This window comes from Danio rerio, chromosome 11, assembly GCF_052040795.2.
Source record: "Danio rerio strain M-AB ecotype USA chromosome 11, GRCz13ab, whole genome shotgun sequence".
In the NCBI taxonomy this organism is placed as follows: Eukaryota; Metazoa; Chordata; class Actinopteri; order Cypriniformes; family Danionidae; genus Danio; species Danio rerio.
In genome coordinates, this window is record NC_141031.1 from 14,580,851 (window position 1) to 14,602,909 (window position 22,059).

General features: G+C 34.5%; 1 protein-coding gene and 1 long non-coding RNA gene across 4 annotated transcripts in view; one reads left to right on the plus strand and one right to left on the minus strand.

Annotated features, from left to right (window-relative positions):
- The window catches only part of LOC147834759 (uncharacterized), a 436,363-nt gene extending 418,076 nt beyond the window's left edge, over window positions 1-18,287 (minus strand). The window contains exon 1 of the long non-coding RNA XR_015502488.1: window positions 18,263-18,287. This is a non-coding gene — a long non-coding RNA (uncharacterized LOC147834759). The remainder of the gene's footprint in view (window positions 1-18,262) is intronic.
- grin3bb (glutamate receptor, ionotropic, N-methyl-D-aspartate 3Bb) overlaps window positions 1-22,059 on the plus strand; it is a 195,793-nt gene that overhangs the window by 54,872 nt on the left and 118,862 nt on the right. The window lies entirely within an intron of this gene.

A 22,059-nucleotide genomic window follows, 5' to 3' on the forward strand; every position in this document is an offset into this window, starting at 1 on the left:
AGGTGAGAATGTAGTTGTTTAGATTACAACTTAGCAGTTTATTCGTAAGTATAGTGTTTATTTTTAATATTTGTAATTTTGGAAATACAGCGTGTCGCCATCCATCAGTCTGTCATACAGAGCAGAGCAAAGACTATTGACGTTCTGCCACAAGATAGCAACAGAGACCTTAGAGGAGAAAGACTTGTAATTTAAATAAATAAAAGTGACATAATTTCAAACTACAGCTGATCAAATTATTATAAAACAGGTAATTGACATTCTAAGTCTATCTCTTTCTTTTGTATGTTGAAGTACTATATAGTTATCGTGTAGTGTTTGCTTTGCTTTGGCGTTTTTGAGGTTAATTATTGAGATATTCCGATCGCAACAGAGAAATACTGGGAAATGCCACTAGACCAGGGATGGGCAAACTTGATCCTCGAGGGCCGGTGTCCCTGCAGAGTTTTGTTCCAACACTAGTCAAACACACCTGAACATGCTAATCAGTGTCTTTAAGATCACAGGAAATCTATAAGCAGGTGTGTTTAATTAGGGTTGGAGCTAAACTGTGCAGGACACCGGCCCTCCAGGACCGAGTTTGCCCACCCCTGCACTAGACTAATGGAACTTTATGCTGTTCGGCCTTATAATATGAAAATGTGAGCAAAATCACCTGTTTTGTCATTACTTTAGACATTACACTAGAGAATCATTCAAATACTAGCTCTAAAGTGACATTGGTGGATTAGCAACTGTTTCTGCTGTTCTGACGTCAGCTGCAGATGTGAAGAAATGAAAGTAGTTCCTCAAACAAAATATTTTTAGTCATCATAATAGTAACAGAAATGCGCATAAGCTTTATATGTGCAATCACACATGGGCGTAAATATGATTTAACAGTAGGGGGGACAATAAATATAAAATTTCTTTCGACCATTTTTTTGAAGGGGACACAAATATTACAGCCGAATTGTACTAATAAAGATATGTCCCCGCAGTTAAAAATGGTTTCATCATTATTATTATTATAGCATGGAGACAACGTCATTATGATTATTTTCAAAGTTTTTCTCAGGTTCAATGACAGCAAATTTTTCCTCAAAATTATTTATTGCATTGTTTGTTGTGTTGTTCAACAGACGGATTCCTGAAGCAGAAAAAAACGCAGCAAAAGACGCTTTCCATACTCATAATTGCTAATGTTACATTACACTTGTTAATTGACCGATCATATTGTAAACAGTGAGCCTGTGAAGTTAATCTGCTAAACAGCTACAACTCCGAAAACATTAAAAAAAAAAAATGTTCACTCCCAAAACAATTGTCATTATCCCTTCAATAAAGCACAACACCCTTACTTGACACTGTACATCTGAATGACCCGGCTCTGCTTGTTCCTCAATCATTTCTTTCTTCTTTGCCTGTGATTGATAATGTGACATTAGTATTTAAGCACTCGTTCTTAAAGCCAAATTGCTTAATATGTGAACTTTTCGTACTTGCCGTTTAGCTGCACTGAAAAATTATCTTATGTTTATTTTCTCTGTCATTTTATCCAATGCATGACACTTCAATGCAAGTTTTTTTTATGGTGTAGCACATTTTATACACAATGGTAGTTCGAAGTGTTTTACATAAAAAATGCAAAACTATCAGAAAAATAATCACAACAATAAAAACAAGGAATTAAAAAAGGTTAACATTTTAATTTCAAATTAATTGAGTCACTGAAGAACAGAATAGAAATTGATTATACAAAAAATACAGTGAGGTTAGTTTGGACGTAGCACAGAGCTCGTTTAGCAAATACACGGCTAAACAATATGCTAATTGTGGCCGTTAAGTTAACATTATGCCAAGTCATCACTAATGAAACAATGTATGGGAAACGGCGTTGGCGTGTTAAGTTGCAGTGTCCTTTGCAACAAGCTAACTAGGTAAGTAATTTTTATCGCTAATACAGCAGATTCATGGACAATTACATCGATAATCCGCATTTTTCCGCAACTAATTTATGAACGAGTCTGTATTAACTACATTGAAAAGAATCACTTTATTTAGGGTAAATAAAATCCCCTACTTACTTACTGAAATTCAACATAACTCAGCCGCAGCCACACACCTGACTTGTGTGTGTGTCTGTGTGTGTGTCTGTGTGTGTGTGTGTGTGTGTGTGTGTGTGTGTGTGTGTGTGTGTGTGTGTGTGTGTGTGTGTGTGTGTGTGTGTGTGTGTGTGTCTGTGTGTGTGTGTGTGTAGGTGAGATGAGCTGGGAAAGCACGCAGTGGACCAAACCACAAGGGGAGGGGGAACTCAACTGTTTCTAAATGCATTTTAAATTATAAATGCAAATTTCTGAAACAATTATTTTAGGTATAAATACTTATATTTTTAACAATAGAAAGAGTTTTTTTTTTTTTTACTTTTTTTATGGGGGCACCCCCTCCCCTCCCATTTTAAAAGTAAAATGTGTGATAAGTGAAATGACATTTTAATGATTTTCATCAAAGCAAAAAAAAAAAAAAGGTTTTTATTCATTGCACATTACATATTAATAAATACTACAATGCTTAATAGAGATGTGTTAACAATGTAAAAAAAAAAAAAAAAAAACTTTAAATTGATCTTCCTATATTATTTTATCACGGAAAAGGGCTTTCAGTCAGCCACTACATCCTACACTTCCTTTCAAGAGCCTAATAACGGGGTTTTTGGACAGTAAATCTGATGTTGTTATTCTCCAAGCCCTCTGTAAGCTCTTTGGAAAGACCACTACCTTGGCCAGATTCGAGGGGCAGAGGGAAACATTGATAATGCCATGTTGCAGCCAGGGATTACTCAAGCTCCCAACAGCAATGATAATGAAAGCACATCAGAGCCCCAGCCCTCTGGTACAACCATATATATCCTTAGGAGCCTAAATAGTAATGGTGAACACAGACACATCTCATTGAAACAGGGCTTACTATTACACACAGCAAGATGTGAAAGCTGAAGCCAAGGAAATGCAGCCCTTACTTTAAATAGCTCCTAATTTGCCCTTTAGTTCTCTTTATTAGACTGGTGTGACTGACTTCACAGTGACCCCCCTTGCTGATACAGTCTTCCTTTGTCTCACTGTTACACGCTTCATATAAAAGGAGGTCTGCGCCTGCCAAACGAAAGCTCTGAGATCAATGTGAAAGCTAATGGATAGCTTTCTTCAGATTTGATATAACTCTAGATGCTGAAACCTTTATCAGAGATGATAACATGACCTCTCAAAGCGTTAGCTCTGCTGCGAGAAGAAAGTGTTCAGCTCAGAAAAGTAAAAGAAGTCAAATCCTCATTGAATTAGTTTGATCTGCACTGAACATTCACTGATTTTTTTGAATGATTGAATTCATTCATAATTTCTCTCAGGAGACTGAATCATATGACTGCAGTAGTCTTCTAGGTGTGGTTATCTTTGACCTTGGATATGTTTATTAATTTTACCTTCATCTTGGTCTTACATGGAACTTGTGAGAGCTACTGCATGTATGCATTATGTTAAATACCACTAACAATTATCTTATTTTCACCTGCTTTACTTTGTGATTATTTATTTGTTTCCTTTTCATTATCTTTTGTATTATTGAATAATGCACACTACTGTTCTATGGTTAGAATGGAAAGTGTTTTTTTTTCTTCATATAAAATTCAAATTGCATTATGGCTTAGAGCAGTTATTACAGGGTATTACGGGGTCTTAAAAATCTTAAAAGATGTTTTAAAAATTGTCGTCATGTAGGTTTTAAATCATTTTAAACAGGTCTTAATTTTCTCCTGTCTAAGTAAAGCTACCCAATTGGACTGACATTTATCCAATCAACAATCCATCTCAAGAAAATCTTTTTTTACATATATATTTAAGTATTTTTATTGCAAAGAGATACAATTTACTACAGCTGTTTGACATTTTACAGCAATTTCTCTAAATTAATTTCCCTAATCAGGGAAAGAAACCTCAAAACAATTACATAATTCAATTCCTCATGTTAATAACAGAGCAACATATCACATTATACAATTTGGACCAAAAGCAAACAAATGTATATTTTTGATTATTTATGTCATTGTCTCCATAAAAAAAAATAATAATAATAACTTCTAACAATGTTAAAATTGTCATTAAAAAAATAAATATAATGTTGAAAAAAGTGTGTACAACTAGTTTCTTGTTTTGACACATGAAAATTTCTTGCTAAGAAAAAATTACATTCTTTTTTTTTCGGCAATAAGAAATAATTATTAGTTAGTTAAATTAAATAAAATTATTTGTTAACTTAAAATTGGGTAACACTTTATAATAACTACACACTATAAATAATTTGTTAAGCATTAGTAAATAGTGAATTCATTATCTGTTAAGCATTAACTCTACATTAATAAACGTTAGTAAGCAGTTTATAACTGCAGCTACAAATGCTCTATTCTTGACTTATAAGCATCTGTAAAATGTGTTAAATAATTGTATTTTCATACTTAGTTAATGATTTATTTTTCATTACTAAATTAAGTATCGCATTATTTACAAACCATTTGTAGTTGAGGGTTTTAGGATGATTCAGAATGTGTCAGTAAATGATTAATAAACTATTGCAATCAACATTTATATATCTTATTAATCATGCATATATTAATAGTTAACTATTATGTTAATAAATGCTTTATTAACTCAACTTCATGCAGTTTTGTGACCTAATCTAAAGTGAGGACTATTCATGCTTTATAAATCCCTTATAAATGACAAATAAAGGCTCAGAATCAAATGAACAAAACATCTTTGCAATCTTTTCTAAAAAGTACAATTTTGATAAAGTTTAAAGATTGCTGAATAACAGGAGTGTCAAAATACAACATCCAACTGGATAAAACAACAACAACAACATAGTAATTTAACAATATAATAAGATGCAATGTTTAAACTCTACAGTGATTTTATTTAAGATTAGGTTGCAAAGATGTATTTTTTATTTGAAATGAATGAATTGACATTATGAAGGACGAATAAATGAATAGAAATGAATAATGTCATTCTTTTTGTTTATAATTTAACTGAGCCTTTATTTGTCATTTATAAGGGATTTATAAAGCATGAATAGTCCTCACTTTAGAATAGGTCAAAAAACTAGATGAAGTTGAGTTAATAAAGCATTTATTAACATACTTAGTAACCATTAATATATGCCTGAATAATAAGATATATAAATGTTGATTTCAATAGTTTATTAATCATTTACTAACTCATTCTGAATGATCCTAAAAACCCTCAACTACTCTTAAATACAAATGGTTTGTAAATAATGCAATACTTCATTTAGTAATGAAAAATAAATCATAAACAAAGTATGAAAATACGAATATATTAAACACATATTAAACACATTTTAAATATGTTTGTAAGTCAAGAATAGAGCATTTGTAGCTGCAGTTATAAACTGCTTACTAACGCTTATTAATGTAGAGCTAATGCTTAACAGATGATGAATTCACTAGATGCTAATGCTTAATAAATGGTTTATAGTGTGTAGTTATTATAAAGTGTAACCTAAAATGGTATTCTTAATGGTCTTTAAAGGATCTAAAAAAGTCTTTAATTTGACTTGATTAAACCTGCAGAAACTCTGTATTAATTCACAAAGCTGTGATTTAAAGAAATGTGTATAGTAAGGGGCTGCAGTGTGTTTATTCAACCACAAGCAGCTCAAAATTCTGTTTTCGGTGTCTTGGAACTACTCAATTCCTAATTAATTCTGTTCACCTGAAACTTGTTGAAGAAATATTGATAGATTTTCGCCAAAAATATGAAAACTGTAAACTAAAGAGAGGTGATCTGCCAAAATGCTAACCGCTTAGCATATAAGCTTTGGATGGCAGGGAAGGACTGTGATTCAAAGCCACACCTCCTGAAATCACGAGCATGCGCACTGCATCACAACAGCAGACAACCCACTAGTTCATGTCATTCGCCAGTTAGTAGTGATGGGAAGTTCGGATCATTTCACTCGAGAGGTGAACGGATCAATTCTTTTTCCGGCTCTAAACGCATATGATTGGCCCGTGATGAATGAATGACTCAGACCCGATAGAGGACTCGAGAGATGAATGGATCAATTCTTTTCCCAGCTCTGGACACACATGATAGGCTTCTGCCTTTTTGCGATAAATGACTCTAAAGACTTAAAAAGAACGTTACTAACTGCACAAATTTGCGCATGCGCAGATGAACGAATCACTCCCTGAGAGGACTCGTAGTTCCCGAGCCATATTGAAGATTCGTTCAAAATGAATGAATCGTTCATGAATGACCCATCACTACCAGTTAGTTAGTGTTTGGCCGGCAGCGTGCAGGAATTACATGTATTACTAAGCCATACCTACATGCTATTTCAGAGCGATTATTCAGAGTAGCATGGTAAACAGGAAGGCTGTCATTGTTAAAAAAATGAACCAATGTGAATATAAAAGCAACTTCAGCTCAATAAAGCAGGTTAGGGGGAATAGTGCTATTTACTGGTGCTTTGTTGTTAAACTAAACATAAATCTACATTATCGATGCTGTAAAAGGACATTATAAAACTGAAAATAATCGTATCAATCTTTCACCGGGAGATTTCAGTGGCTGAACAACATGTCTGTGTATACAAGTCATTCATAACACAACACAATTTAAAATAAGCTTAGCCTGACTAAGTTTTAAAACAGAACATTTCCTGTCTAACAGTAATACTTCAGCCATGGTGTCATCCTTTCTCCAGTGTGCAAATGTTACTCATAGTCATAGTGACGCTGTGGGTAGCACGATCGCCTCACAGCAAAAATAGTCACTGGTTTGAGCCTGGCTGGGCCAGTTGGCATTCCTGTGTGGAGTTTGCATGTTCTCACCATGTTTGTGTATGGGTTTCCTCCGTAGTGCTCTGGTTTTCCCCACAGTTGTGTGGCAACCCATGATTAATAAAGGGACTAAGCTGAAAAGAAAATGAATGAATGAATGAATAATCTTTGATCAACAAAAATATAAATATTGTCAGTTATGGTTATCAGTTTATGGGGACATTCTACCAGAAAAGTACATTTTCACTTATAAAAAAAAATAGTAGAAAAGAGCCTAACTTAAGCTTGTCCTTCTCAAATCATACAAAAACAATCATACAATTCAATGATCGAATGCATTCTTGACCACTGCCAGCTTCTTCTTTGTCAAATGTTGTCAGTTCCAGTTGAATGCTGACAAAGGAAGTGCGGTTCCAAATGCAGGGTTTATTTAACAGAGAATGTTCAGGCAAGCAACGGTCAACACACGGGCAAACAGATGTGTACAGGCAAACCAAAGCTGTGGTCATAAAACAGGCAGATGGTCAAAAGGTAGGCATCAAGCAATGCAAACCAGGGGTGTCCAAAATGGGTCCTAGAGGATCGGTGTCCTGCAGATTTTAGATCCAACTTGCCTCAACACACCTGCAAGGATGTTTCTAGAAAGGCTAGTAAGAGCTTGATTAGCTAGCCCAGGTGTGTCTGATTGGGGCTGGAACTAAACTTTGCTGGACACCGGCCCTCCAGGACTGAATTTGGACATGCCTGATGTAAACAAACAAACCAAAGCAAAGGTCAAAAACAAGGTAAACTGTGTCGTAATGTTCACAATACTGTTTACAAGACTCAGCAATGAAGTGTGAGTGTGTACTGTGTATAGTCCTTGTAATCAGTTCAAAATGATTTAGGCTGTAAGTGTGTGCAATCAGGTGTGTGTGAGCAGTGCATGAGTGAACTTGTAGTCCATGTGATGGTGGATTTATATTTCTTAAGCGATCTGTAGTTTTTACCAGCGATCTGCAAGGATTAGAATGCTGGTGATTGTGACAGCCTTTAATGTGTAATGCACACGTTATGTTAAAATTAATGTAAATATGACTGGACACAGGGACAATTGTAAATGTATTTGTATTTAATATTTTAGTATTTATTTATATAATTTATTTATAATTTCATGTTTTTAATCAATGGATGTGAAAGATAACAACTTAAACTTGTTATTTCTGAAGTATTTTTTTTTCTAAATAACAGTTTTTAGCAATACAAAACTATTAAAGCTGTAGGTTCAGTTGGGCTGAGGACAAGGACATTTACAGGGTTTGCACATTTGTAAAGTGTTTTAATAAAGAGCAAAAATATCTGAGAACCAAATGAATGACATATTTCTTTACAAAAACAACTCAAAGAAATCAACAATTAGTCCATTTTAGCAAAATGTTGGGATGAAATACTTTTTTATTCACTGTATTTATGTTTTCCAGGGACAGATAAAGCACATTTCAGGTAGAATGTCTCTTAGATATATAAAGAATATCTGTAACTTTTGTTGATTTTGTTCGAACATCATCATTTTACTACAAAAATGCCATATACTGTAACATCCTACTATTAACACTAGTAATTTTGCTTGTCCAAAGAATGGATCTCATTTCTTTTCTACATTGTGACACAAGTCAAGGCCAAAACAGTGATGACACCAAATGTAATATATCTGAGCCTTATAGCTCCTGGCAGGTTCCTTCACTAATCAATGAATTTTTTATTCTCCTCAAGTCAGAATCATTGTTCACCTCTTTGAACTGAACTTTGATTAAGACAAACTTTGCATCAGATTTTGACATGGTTCTTTCTCATTCCACTGTGGTACAGGGCTTGCGTCTGTCATGATTGATTCTCTTTTTGTCTAATGAAGCGTTGGGCTGCAGGGGTTGATCTTTGGTCTCATCAATCACCGTGTCAGTACAGTGACATTGGCTGCGCACACTCATTGTGGAGCCTAGAAATCACTGCAAATGACATCAGCTTCGCTGGTGGCATAAAGGCGGAAATGTCAGGGTGATACAATCGTCTTAATATTGTTATATAAACAGCCTTATTTGCTAAAAGACAACAACTGCCGAACATAACTTAATTCGTGATTAATTCTCTTCTCCACAAGCTCTGTGAAGACATTTAGATGAATTTTGGTCATGAGGGTCACAATTATTCATTCATTTTCTTAATGGCTTAGTCCCTTTATTAATCCCGTAACACCACAGCGAAATTAACCGCCAACTTATCCAGCACTTGTTTTACGCAGCGAATGCCATTCCAGCTGCAACCCATCTCTGGGAAACATCCATACACACTCATTTACACTCATACACAGGACATTTTAGCCTAACCAATTCACCTGTACAGCATGTCTTTGGACTGTGGGGGAATCTAGGGCACCCAGAGTAAACCCATGCAAATGCAGGAAGAACATGCAAACTCCACACAGAATTGCCAGCTGGCCCAGCCGAGGCTCGAACCAGGGACCTTCTTGCTGTGAGGTGACAGCACTCCTACTGCACCACTGCATTGCCATAAGGGTTACATATTAAAACTATTTATTTGAATTAATACTCTTATGTCACATGGCCGCCATTTTAAAACAACGAAAATGAGGCTGCTGTGGGAAGAAACCTGGAAGTATAGGATCAGCACTAAACATTGCAACAACATGCTGTGAACTACAAACCTCCAGCTGTTGCCACGATTTCAAAGTGCAGATGTGGTCATCACTTTAAAATCATTCAGTTAAGTTTAATTTAAACAATTTAAATCATATTAGGCATTACACAACATCACAATCTCTTTAAGAGTAATACTCTTAGGTATTCCTCTTCCTATTAAGTATGTCCTCCCTGGCTTCAGTTCATGGCACCAGGTAAACACCATCGTTTTCACTGCTTTAGCCTTTTTAACCTGTTGAGTGATGAAACAATGCAGTCCTCAGTAGCACACCCTTGTGTTGTCTGTAGTAGTGTCCCACTATTCTGTTAAATACTATGGCAAATTGGTTCTGTTTAGGAACATGCTCAACAGTGCTTAAATGTTAGCGGAAAATGGATGTTTTTTTTTTATTTCAGGACCAAAATTTAGTATTGTGACGTGTAATATAGTTAAAGAATCAGTTTATTAACTTGGGTTTGATAAATGTCATCTAAAACGTGTGTTTGTGAAAGAAAACGTTAACTAACTAGTGGCATTTTTCTTTTTTCTTAACTAAATCCCATTTTATTTTCACTATCCATTCAGAACAGACCTCCAGGTCATTTGAAAGGCGGTGAAAAGATAAATTTGTGTCACTTTCTTTTCACTTATAAGATATGCAGCCAGGTACACAACAATACGTCAAAGCAGATGCCATTCCTATGTGACTCCAAGCAATAACTTGGGGTTTCTTCCCACCACAGACTTGGTTTTACTTTTAAAATAGGAGCCGTGTGAAATGAGTCTATCGTAATCATATTAAATGAAATATTTTTTTTAAAATAATTTTTGTCAACCAATCAATCAATCAGTCAATCAATCAATTAATCATTCAAATGAATATGCAGACTGCAGTTTCAACATTTTATTTTTTGCATCTAGTGTGATACAAAAATAACGTTAGAAACGGGTGGATGAACTAAATTTTTACATAAGTTTAACACCACAATAATAAAAATGGTAACACTTTACAATAAGGTTGTATTAGTTCAAGTTAACTAATTCATGTACTAACATGAACATTTACTAGAGTATTTCTTCATCCTAGTTAACATTAGTTAGTAAAAATAACTCAAGTTAAATCACTAACCAATGTTAACAAGCATGAACTTGGATGTTAATAATTCATTAGTAAATGTTGAATTATGATTAATAAATGCTGTGCAAGTATTTTTAAACATAGTTTAGGTTAGTAAATGCAGTAATGATCCTTATTGTAAACTGTGGCCATAAAAAAACGTTGAAAATACTGCATTTACACTAATGATCTGTTATGTCTTTAATAGTTTTAAAAGCTTATTTTGTGATTAATTATCTGTGTGCATTAATGGCCAGTTACAGTTATAAAGTGAATCATTGTACTGTATGCAAGAATATATTTGTAGTTATTAAATAAATATTATGTAAAAGAATATATGATTTGTGTAGAAACTCTTTAAAATGCAAAAACGAGCACTCACTTTTGATCCATGAAGTCATCTCTCAAAACTATAAGGCAATCTCACAGTTTGTGAAAGCAAAGTAGCGTGTGCCTTTGTGAACGGTCTTTTGCAAAGCCTGTGTGACATGAACAAAAAGCAGATTTCAAGCTAGGAAGATGAAAATAACACACACACACACACACACACACACACACACAAATACCCTCTATGATACTGTGAAAACATAATGATTTCTGTAAAATTTTAGAAATTGTAATTCAGTGTCATGACTCTATAAAAGGGCCAAATCAAAATTCTCTTGATCCTTTGATCTTAAAAGGTCATTGTATAAAAACTTCATGTCAAAACAGTTGGCTTTGAGTTACGAATGTGTGCCATGATCAGTGAAGCTCTGATATAATGATTCACCATGGCTATGGCACCCAACAAAAAAATTCTGATCACTCTAGGCCAACCCCCGTGCAGAGGCTGAAAAAGCTAATTCTAGGGCCGCTGTTGATTCTACTTTTTATTATATTTTTTATTACTACTTCAATTGAACTTTTATAGTATTACCAAAAGTGATCATTCCACAGAAACATAACAGTTCACATAAGAGCTGCACGGTGGCGTCTCACAGCAAGAAGGTTGCTGGTTTGAGCCTCGGCTGGGTCAGTTGCCATTTTTGAGTGGAGTTTTAACATTCCTCCGGGTGCACCGGTTTCCCCCAAAGTCTAACGATATGTGGTATAGATGAAATGGGTAAGATAATTGGTCGTAGTGTATGTGGGAATGAGAGTGTATGGGTATTTCCCAGTTATAGGTTGCAGCTGGAAGGGCATCCACTGAGTATAATATATGTTGAATAAGTTGGTGGTTTATTCCCCTGAGGCGACCCCAGATTAATAAAGAAACTAAGCCAAAAAGAAAATGAATGAATGAATATGTTCACATAAATAAACTGAAGTCAAAGTTATGATAAAAAGAGATAAAAGCCAGGTCTAAATGGTGTTATAACACTGCCTGGACTTCTGTTACATATTTGTGTCATTTTCATTGTGATATCATGTTTAATAATAGTTTTTAAATATAGTGAGGTGTTTGTTGTTTTGTGGTGTTTGAAATTGAATTAATTGGTAATTTATATGGTCCATTTGTTGAATTTAAGTTACATTATATCTACATGGCAATTAGTTCTCATTAGATTATAGGTAGACTGCTAGTTTGGGGTTGGGGTTAGAGTTAGTGTAAATTGACAATATACTTGCTAAGTTTCTTACAATCAGTTAAATGTCTGTTTAAGGAGCAGTATCAGCAGATAATAAGCAGACACTCTACTAATACTCAAATGGATCATAAAAATAAAGTGTTTAGAAATGGTATTATAGCCTGCATCTTGTGCCGTAGAATAGTTTAAGAAGTTTCATTAAACCTAATAGGCTGGTAGTAAGGATCTTTTACCGTTAAAGTGACAGTTTCTTTGAGACAGACAAAGACAATCCAACGTGGTTATAAAGTGATTTTTTACAGTCAAAAATACATCGAACAAACGTACAAAACATAAGAACAAAAACACAAAAAAGAATGTGACGAAAATAAAGGGTTTAGATAAAAGATTGGCAAATCTAACTCAGTTCCATACGACTATTAAAAACCATCAAGACTATAAAAACACTTTTTTGTTGACTAACACCTGCGTCTAGGTCTCTGTCTCTCTCGTGTTGTGCAAGTTTTCTCTGATGCTTGAAAGACAGAGTCTCTAAGGAAGTCCTTTTGTCGATTGCGTGGAGTTTGCTGCACAGATCTAAGGATATGTGGGGCGCCATCTTTAACAGTTTAATTTGCCGGAAAATAAGAAACGTGGTGAGTCACACAATACAGAATAAAGGGTCTTTCCATTCATGTCGGGGACCTTCTGCAAGGATTTTGGAGTGGAAATGGGATTTAACTTTTGGTCAAGTCACACCCGTTCTCTACTGACTGACAAATGGTTCCAGGGCAAAGTTTGAGCGGGAGATTTTCCTTGTCTCGGGCCGCTCATATGCATAATAAGGATCCACCCTGAAGAAATGGATGGTCCCTTTAGAATGGTAGGAGAGAAGTCTCTCCCTCCTACAATTTGCAATGTGGATAGAGGGCCAGCAAGGAATTTGTCACAAAAGGGACAATTTTTGGGGACTAATTCTTGGTAAACAAGGCGTCACCCACAGCAATTTATGGCTCTGGACTTCCTGGCACCTATGGACGTGAATGTCAGAGCAGTAAGAAATATGGTATTGGGAGGCGATCACGTTTATCAGCTACAGCCTGTATGCTACAATTGATAACTGTTCTGTAATACCATATTTAATTATTCCTGCTGTTTTTGTTTTTATTTATTTTTTATTTTGAAAAAAAAAACAGCTTTCCTCATTTCAGGCTTAATATATTCAGAGTTTTTTTTTATCTTAAACTTAACCTCCTTTCTGGTACAGGCAAGATTAAGAACTGTTTTAGTCTCATGAGCTATCTCTCTTCGTTTTTTTATTTTATTGATTTTTTTAGCTTTTGTTCAACATACAGTAGGGGAAAACATGAACAAACCCAACAGTTGGGGTTATTTAAAAAAAAAAAAAAATTTAAACCCAACCTTAGGTTTGTTGATATGTTATCTAGCTGTAGTGTATATGAACCCTTTTCAATAGAATGTTATGACTTGTTTAACGGTCATCGTCATTTTAAATCCTTTAATTTTTTTAATATTTAGATTTTTTTTAAAGCATGAACATTTATATGCATTTATGAATGAATTATATCATCTTTGTGTCAAATTACAAAAAAACTGTTTCTAATGCATCGCCTAAGGGGGCAAGAATAAATTTGATGTTATTCTTTCCTCTGGCTGCCACCATAAGTCTTACACTATTTTTTCTTTTTTCTGAAGTCTTGATAACACCATCATCAAGTTTTTCTTTTATTATTTCAGCAAATTGGATTGTCAAAAAATTATTTGGGCTGCACGGTAGATTCACAGCAAGAAGGTCGCTGGTTTGAGCCTTGGTTGGGTCAGTTGGCGTTTCTGTGTGGAGTTTGCATGTTCTCCCTGGGTTTGTGTGGGTTTCCTCTGGGTGCACATGTGGTATAGGTGAATTGGATAGGTTTAATTGTCTGTATTGTATGTGTGTGAACGTGTGTGTATGTTTCCCTGTGATGGGTTGCAGCTGGAAGGGCATCCACTGCTTGAAACATATGCTGGCTAAGTTGGCAGCTTATTCCGCTGTGGCAACCCCAAATAAATAAAGGGAATAAAATAAAAAGAAAATGAATGAATGAATGAATGAATGAATGAATGAATGAATGAATGAATGCATGAATGAATGAATGAATGAATGAATGAATGAATGAATTGAATTGAATTGAATTGAATTGAATTGAATTGAATTGAATTGAATGTTTTTTGGACTCTCCTATTCACTGTGCTCCAGGATTACCCAACCATGGCGCCTTATTGAGAAACCCGAAAATGCGAAAAGGGTCTATTACAGCAAACAGTCAAAGACAATAAGAGGCTGTGCAGTATCATGTTGTGAAGTTTTTGCAGAACATTCCTTATGATTGTAATATTGTAATATTAGGAATGAGTAAATAAACTTTATTATGATGACCACTTTGTTTACCAGTGTCAATTTCCTTCTGAGTCAGCAATCTGCTACTTTTATTTAAATGGTGTGTTTCGATGAGGTAGCAGTAGGCATTTACTTCAAAATTTACTTTACTTGGAAGTTTATGCTTTTGATGCAAACATCTTGATAGCATTTTAAGAAGACCTTTCAGCATTTTCTAAAATTGGCCCAAAAAAAAGGTAAAATAATTAGATAAAAAAGCTGCTGTTTATGACCACTTTTACGCTTTAAAATCACAATAAAACTCACATGATTTTATTAGGTTGGCTTGAAAATCCAACATACTGTTATTGTACTCTGTCCTAAAAACCGAATTTATCTCCTCCTAGGCTGTTCATGCTTAAGGCCCAAATTTGGTAAAAACGTGCCTTCTGCATTCAAGATTGTTGCTATTTATCCTCATGCCAATTAGGCTTGTTGTTTTTTAATAATAAAAAAAAATGTTAAATATTACATTTTAATAGTGCGGGCATGTACAAAAATTATACAAGCCCCAAATTGGCCAAAAGCTGTGTTCTGGATTCAATTTTGTTGCTATATCTTTTCAGGTTTATCAGACTTACCATAATTTCTATGCATAATTTTTTTAAAAAACTATATGGGTCCTATCACACACCTGCAAGGCGCGACGCAATTGTTGTTTGCTAGTTTTAGCTTGGCGCAAGAGTCGTTTTGATGTTTTGCGCCACACTGTTTAAATAGCAAATGCATTTGTTCTCATATGTGCGCCCATAGGCGTTCCGGTCTAAAAACGGAGGCGTGTTGAGGCGTATTGCTGGCGCGTTGCTATTTTGAGGAACGGTTCAATAGATCAGATCAAACCTGGTCTAATGTCCAGCGCAGAGTGCATTAGTTGTGCGCCTCGCTTACACATTGCTTATTACACACAGGATGTACAGCAATAAAGAAAAAATCTTTACAAACGAAAAAGAATTAAACAATTTAAATATTACAAAAATGATTATTAGCCTACATAAATATAAAAAACATAATTTCATGACTTCTTTTTCTAGGGGGGGGTTCCGTTTATTCATAACAATTTGCTTTTGTATAATGTTATTATTAGTAGCAGTTTTATTTATTATATGCATATTTATATTTGTTTTATTTAAAGAGCTTAGATTTTTCTACCTGTCAGGTTTTAGACCACATTGGGCATAGCATGTGTGTTTGGATATAAGTTTTTTGACCACACTTCATTATTATTATTTATTTATTAGTTTGCTGGAAATTAGAACTGAATTTAGAAATAGTTTTGAAACAAATCTTTGCACTTAACAAACGAAATTAATTATGTAGGCTGTGCGTACAACACGTTTCCCTATCCATAAGAGTGAAAGCAAAAGTAAAAAATGAGGAGGCTCATCTCTAATTCTCGTTCTATAGATGCTCTGTTTAACTGTTTTCTCTTAAGTGAAGTATTCAGTTTTTTCACTTACAAAGTCCCCCATGTAAATAGCCAATGCGCTATGGCGCGGCACAACTGACTCTTAAAGGGAATGTGAGATGAGACTCTAATTGGTTTATTTTCAAAACACACCTATAACTCAACAGAATAAGCTCAACCCTGTAAAATCATGCGTCGTAGTACAAAGTGGATTTTTCCGTCCTTAAAATAGCAAAAGTGGATTCCGACACGCTCTTAATGCATTTGCGCCCTGCGCTTTGGACTTTGTGCATGGATCGTCAAAATAAAGCCCCATGACTTTCTATAAAACTCCATGACTTAAACTCCATATTTTTTAATGATTTGGCAAGTCATTTTTACAAAAAGTCTTTTTTTTTTACTGATAAATCAGACCATTTTTGCATGTATCTCTTTTACAATTAATAAACATTATATTATCAATATAATATAAGCAACCATTTAAAAACAGCAATATCTCTACATCAGCACATTGTAGGGACCTGGGTATTGGCTCGTTTGACTCGTGCTAGCAAAATGGGACTTTCTGTGTACTATACATGGTAACAATGAAAAGTCAAGTGCTCATAATGATTAGCTATGTCCTAATTTAAAATAAAAAAATAACATAAAGAATGGCTAACTGAAATAAGAAACAGGAAGTTTAAACAAACCTTTAAAAGAGATAAGTATTATCATGAACAATTGCTGTATCTATAGTTGACCTTGGTATGCTGGAATATTCAAATTATATGTTTTCCAGTCCAAACTTTCTCTTGTCATGTAAATATTTTCCTCCACTGGAGCACATTAACACACTTCAGTGACGGCTTGTTTTGTTAAACCTCTGTGGTCATTAACCTTCACCCTGAATTAGCAGCATCACTGACAGAAACCATTCTAGCATAAGATTGTTTTTGGGACTTTCTGGCTCTAGAATCCTCCTTATCTTTCCAGGTTAATGAGTCAAATATTAGTTTGTTGTTAATTGGCTCTGATTGACTTGTAAACTGGCTTCTGTTTTAGCCAGTTTGATTGTTATTGTTTGGAAAGAGGGCTATTTAAAATGAAACTTCTTTTTTTAAGTAAACTTTTTTTTAACTTTTAAAGATGTTTCTTTAACTTGGATGAACCGTGATCAAGCAATGTTAAGATGAAATGTATTTTGATTCTTTTTATTTGGAGAATGATGAAACATTTCATTCCTTTGGTTTAGTTTTTGTCAATTTGCAGCAATGGTATGCATTTTTTATTTCATTTTTTATGTGTGGGTTTCATAAAAGATGCTGCTTACGAAACTTTATCCACAAGTGTCATTGCTTGACAGTTTTGATCTCTTATTGTTTTATCTTTTTTGTAGAGCCAAATATTTCTTCGTTTTTTACTCAGTTTAGCTTATTTGATTGCTTAGAAAAGGTAAATGTAGACTTAAAATTATAAACCAGTAATTTCTGGTATTTATTGTGATAAAGATATTAATGACAATAATTCATATCCACTGAGAGACAAAAAAATGACCTATTGAGAAAAGTATTAATATTCTTATACAGTATAATTTTTTGTATTGTATACGTGACAAAAAAAGATCCTGGATGCCACACACTGAAGCAGCTGCTCAAGCTTTTCAGGATCATATAAAATATAGAAGCAGATCTTCTGAAGAAGGTTAGAAATAAACTTTTCAAGACAGTGTAGATGTTGAGAACTCTGAAACAGAGGTGTGAGCATAGACGGATATGTTATTTCTGTTTCATTCATACTGGATGCCAGAGTGTGCCCACTTGCAAAATCTCTAGATACAGTATACATTACTAAAGAGAAGACATCATCTATCACTACAGGGCAGCAAAGACGAAAAGTTGAGAGAAATTGATGGGTCAAACATGAAGATGGATTATATGAAGTGTTTGAGTTCAAGCCATTCTGGGTAATTTGTGAGCATGAAATATATTTATGATGCAATGCTAATTGACCTAAGTTTTAGAACTGTAGACCCTTTTACATTTCCGGGTTTCTCAGCAGCAGAAGTAATCATTGTTGGGTAAACTTTTTGACAATCCATTTGCTGAAATATTAAAAGAAAAACTTGACAATGGTGTATCAAAACTTTCAGAAAAAGCAAAAAAAAAAAAAAAAAAAAAATGTGTGAGACAGCCAGAGGAGAGAATAACGTCAAATTTACTCTCAGTCCCTTAGGCGATGCATTAGAAACACCTCACACAAGTGGAAATTGTTATTATTTTTATTTTTTTTATGCAAATTTGATAAAATACATACAAAAATGCATATAAATGTTCATATGTTTAAAAAAAAATTAAAATACTAAGAACTTTTAATGATTTAAAATTATGATGACTATTAAACCTGTCATAACAGTCTTGTGAAAAGGGTCCAATGAATACTATTAAATAGGATGATTGCTTCATTCAGTGATTTTAAATCAAAAATTTGTTATTTCAAACACTAGATGTTATGAATTGAATTTAGAGTAAAAGTATGTAAATATATGTTTTTTGGTTAGCAGGCTTAAATGCACAAAACAATCACACAAGTTTTATAATAATTAATTGCAAAGACTTTTGGTGTCATTACAATAAGTAAAAGATTGTATTGAGATGAGAATTTGATTCATTCATCGTTTTCCTTCGGCTTAGTCCCTTATTTATCAGGGCCGCTACAGCGGAATGAAACGCAATCTATTCTGGCATATGTTTTATGCAGGAGATGCTCCTCCAGCTGCAACCCAGTAATGGAAAACACCCATACACTCTCACATTCTCACATAGGGCACTGTTAACAGTCTAAACAAAAAGTCTTAAGGGCGTGTTCAAATCCACTTTTGCTATATTAAGGATAGAAAAATCTGCTCTGCACCCTGGCACATGGTCTAACAGGGTTGTGCTTATTCTCTTAATAAGCTATGGGTGTGTTTTCAACATACTTTTTCATTTACTTTGGTGGAGTCAGGAAACGATGTTGTATGCACTCCACTAAAGACATCCATTAGCCTACATATTTAATTTTATTAGTTTAAAATCCATTTCAAAATCAGTTGCAATTTCCAGCAAACAAATAAGTGAAGTTTATTCATAAACTAATTTCGAGAGGATCAGGTGCTTATGATTGACATGGCTGGCCCCGAGTCAAGCTAATGTACGAACCACCAATCAGACTATTCCTAACCCAGTATAAATAACCAAACATCTTACCTTTAGTCATCTTCGTCTTGAAGAATCCCCCCTTTCACCCTTTCTCCTCCTTTTTTCTACAGGGAAGCACGGCGGCCTAGTGGCTAGCACGGCGGCCTCACAGTAAAAAATGCCTCTGGCTCGGGTATCCACCATTTTTGTGTGGAGTTCTTGTTCTCCCCGTGCTTGCGTGGGTTTTCCCTGGGTCCTCCGGTTTCCTCCCACACTCCCAAAAACATAAGACTTAAGTAAATTGACTAAACCAAATTAGCACCAAATTCATTTCTGTAAGCAACACATCATCTTAGCAATCCTTACGCAGCTGGAGGGGATGGGGGGTTCTCGAGATCTACCCGAGCTCAAACTGCCCTCTCGCTCTGGAGGGGGCTCAAGGACCTCATGAGCTCGGGGCTCTCTCCTGGGACAGCATGCCAAACTAGCTTATTACCAATCATCAGCTACATGTAAGTGTGAACTCTTAAAATGAAGTGTGGTCAAAAAATTTACAGTTTTAGAGTTTTGTCTAAACACAGATCCTATTCCCAAACCCTATATGGTGATGCATATATCTCCAAAACCCGAGAGATAGATAAATCTAAACTTGTTTTTATTTAAACAAACATAAATACAAATATAATAAATGATACCACTAATAATAATAACATTATACAAATTAAGATTATCATGAATAAACTGAAAAAGTCCCCTGAGGTGAAGAAGGCATGGAGTTAGTGCTTTTTATATTTATGTAGAAAATTAAATTTTTGTAACAATTTAATCCTTTATTTATTTATTTTTTCATATATATTTTGTATTGCTGTACATCCGGTGTGTATTAAGCAATGTGTAAGCATTTTGGACCTGCATAGGTGCATAATTAACACGCTGAGCCCTGGACTTTAGACCAGCTTTCAGTTGGTCAATGGCGAGATCTCTTTCAGTTCCTCAAAACAGCAGCACACCAACAATGCGCCTTAACACACCATGTTCTCCCCATGCTCGCTTGGGTTTCCTCCGGGTGCTTCGGTTTGCCCCACAGTCCAAAGACGTGTGCTATAGGTGAACTGAATAAACTAAATTGGCCGTAGTGTATGAGTGTGAATGAGTGTGTGTGGATGCTTCTCAGAGATGGGTTGAGAACATCCGGTGCATAAAACGTGCTGGATAGGTTGGCGGTTCATTCCACTGTGGTGACCCCAGATTCATAAAGAGACTGAGCCGAAAAGAAAATGAATAAATGAATGAATCTATGTGAGTGCATTTGAGAGTGTATGGGTGTTTCCCAGTACTGGGTTGCAGCTGGAAGGGCATCCTCTGTGTAAAACCCCTGACAACCCCTAATGAATAAAGGGACTAAGCCAAAGGAAAATGAATGAATGAATAATAATAATAGCTAACTTGCTAACAACATTTTTTAAAATAAGCATATAAAATATTCATATTACATAGATATCAGTATTTTATTTATTTATTGCAATGAATTCCTAAATAGTTTTATTTAATTAGTTCAAAAACAAACAAAAAATGTTCCAATGGTTTTTTTCTTATATTCATTATACTGTAATTTTTTTTTTATATAAAAATGTTCACTATTGGTCAAAAGTTTAAAGTCAGTATAGGATTTCTAAATGTTTTAAAATAAGCTTATCCTGCTTACCAAGGCTGCATTTATTTAATCAAAAATACAGTACAAATTGTAAAATTGTGACGTTATTCCACTAAAAAATAACTGTTATAAAAAGTTGATAATTTAATTTAACAATTTATTGCAGTGATTTTAAAATTGAATATTAAGCTTCATTCCTCTTGTCTTGAGTCACATGATGCAATATGCAATAAAAAAACACTGACTGAAGTAATCATTTCATTTAAAACTACATACAATAAGAAAGCAGTTAACTAGAAAAAAGACCCCAAACTTTTGACTGAGTACAGTATGTGTGAAATTTGATGTTTCCTCAGGCATTTTTTTCATATTTAATTGCTTAAAATTAAAATCATCTTATTTTTGTGCATGTTGTGATTATTTTAGTCTAAAATAATATACACTTTAATGTCTTACAGTAAAATGTCATACAAATGGGAAGCTCATGGTTTTAAACAAGGCAGTAGTTTAAATATGTATGAAATCATTTTCGTGTTTTTGTTTTGTTTTTTTCTGCTGTGCTCTTTTGGTCTTGGTGCTCTTTTGGTGTCAAGACTAAAAACGCTTGAACAATGTTTTTTCTTCAATTCATGTTGTCCTGACTGAGATTTCCAAAACACTTATCATAATCCAAAATAACACACAAGCAAACACACAGACACACACCTCGTCTATAATCCAGCAAAACTCTTTATTCTTCACTGCTGTGTTTGCAGCTTTATGTGGATCCAGTATTTGCGTTTAGAGCTTTAAATCTCTATTTCTTTTTCTCGGCCTTCTGTCCTTGAACCCCTGGGTTCAGCGTCTGTGGGAATATCAAAGGATTTACACTTCAGCATAGTCATTCTGATTAGAAAAAAGAGAAAAGAAGTGGAAGAATAAGGTGTGGAATCTTCCATTAAATCTCTTTTATCTCCAGAATGTCAGAGCTGGCATTGAGGGATGAGTGCACCCAATCCAAAAAAAAAGAGAAATAAATTTAAGAAAAGAGAGAAAGAAAAAGTCATCGTCTCAATCTGTCCAAGTGTCTTGCTTGCTTTGCATGATGGCTAAGGAAAGTCAATTTCATCAGTGGAGGTTTCAGGAAAGGAAGAAGGACCTCAAATGACTCTCAAAGGGCTCAAATTTATTTAGGGAATATGGACAGGCATGTGTATATATAAGACATGAAAACAATCTAAAAGC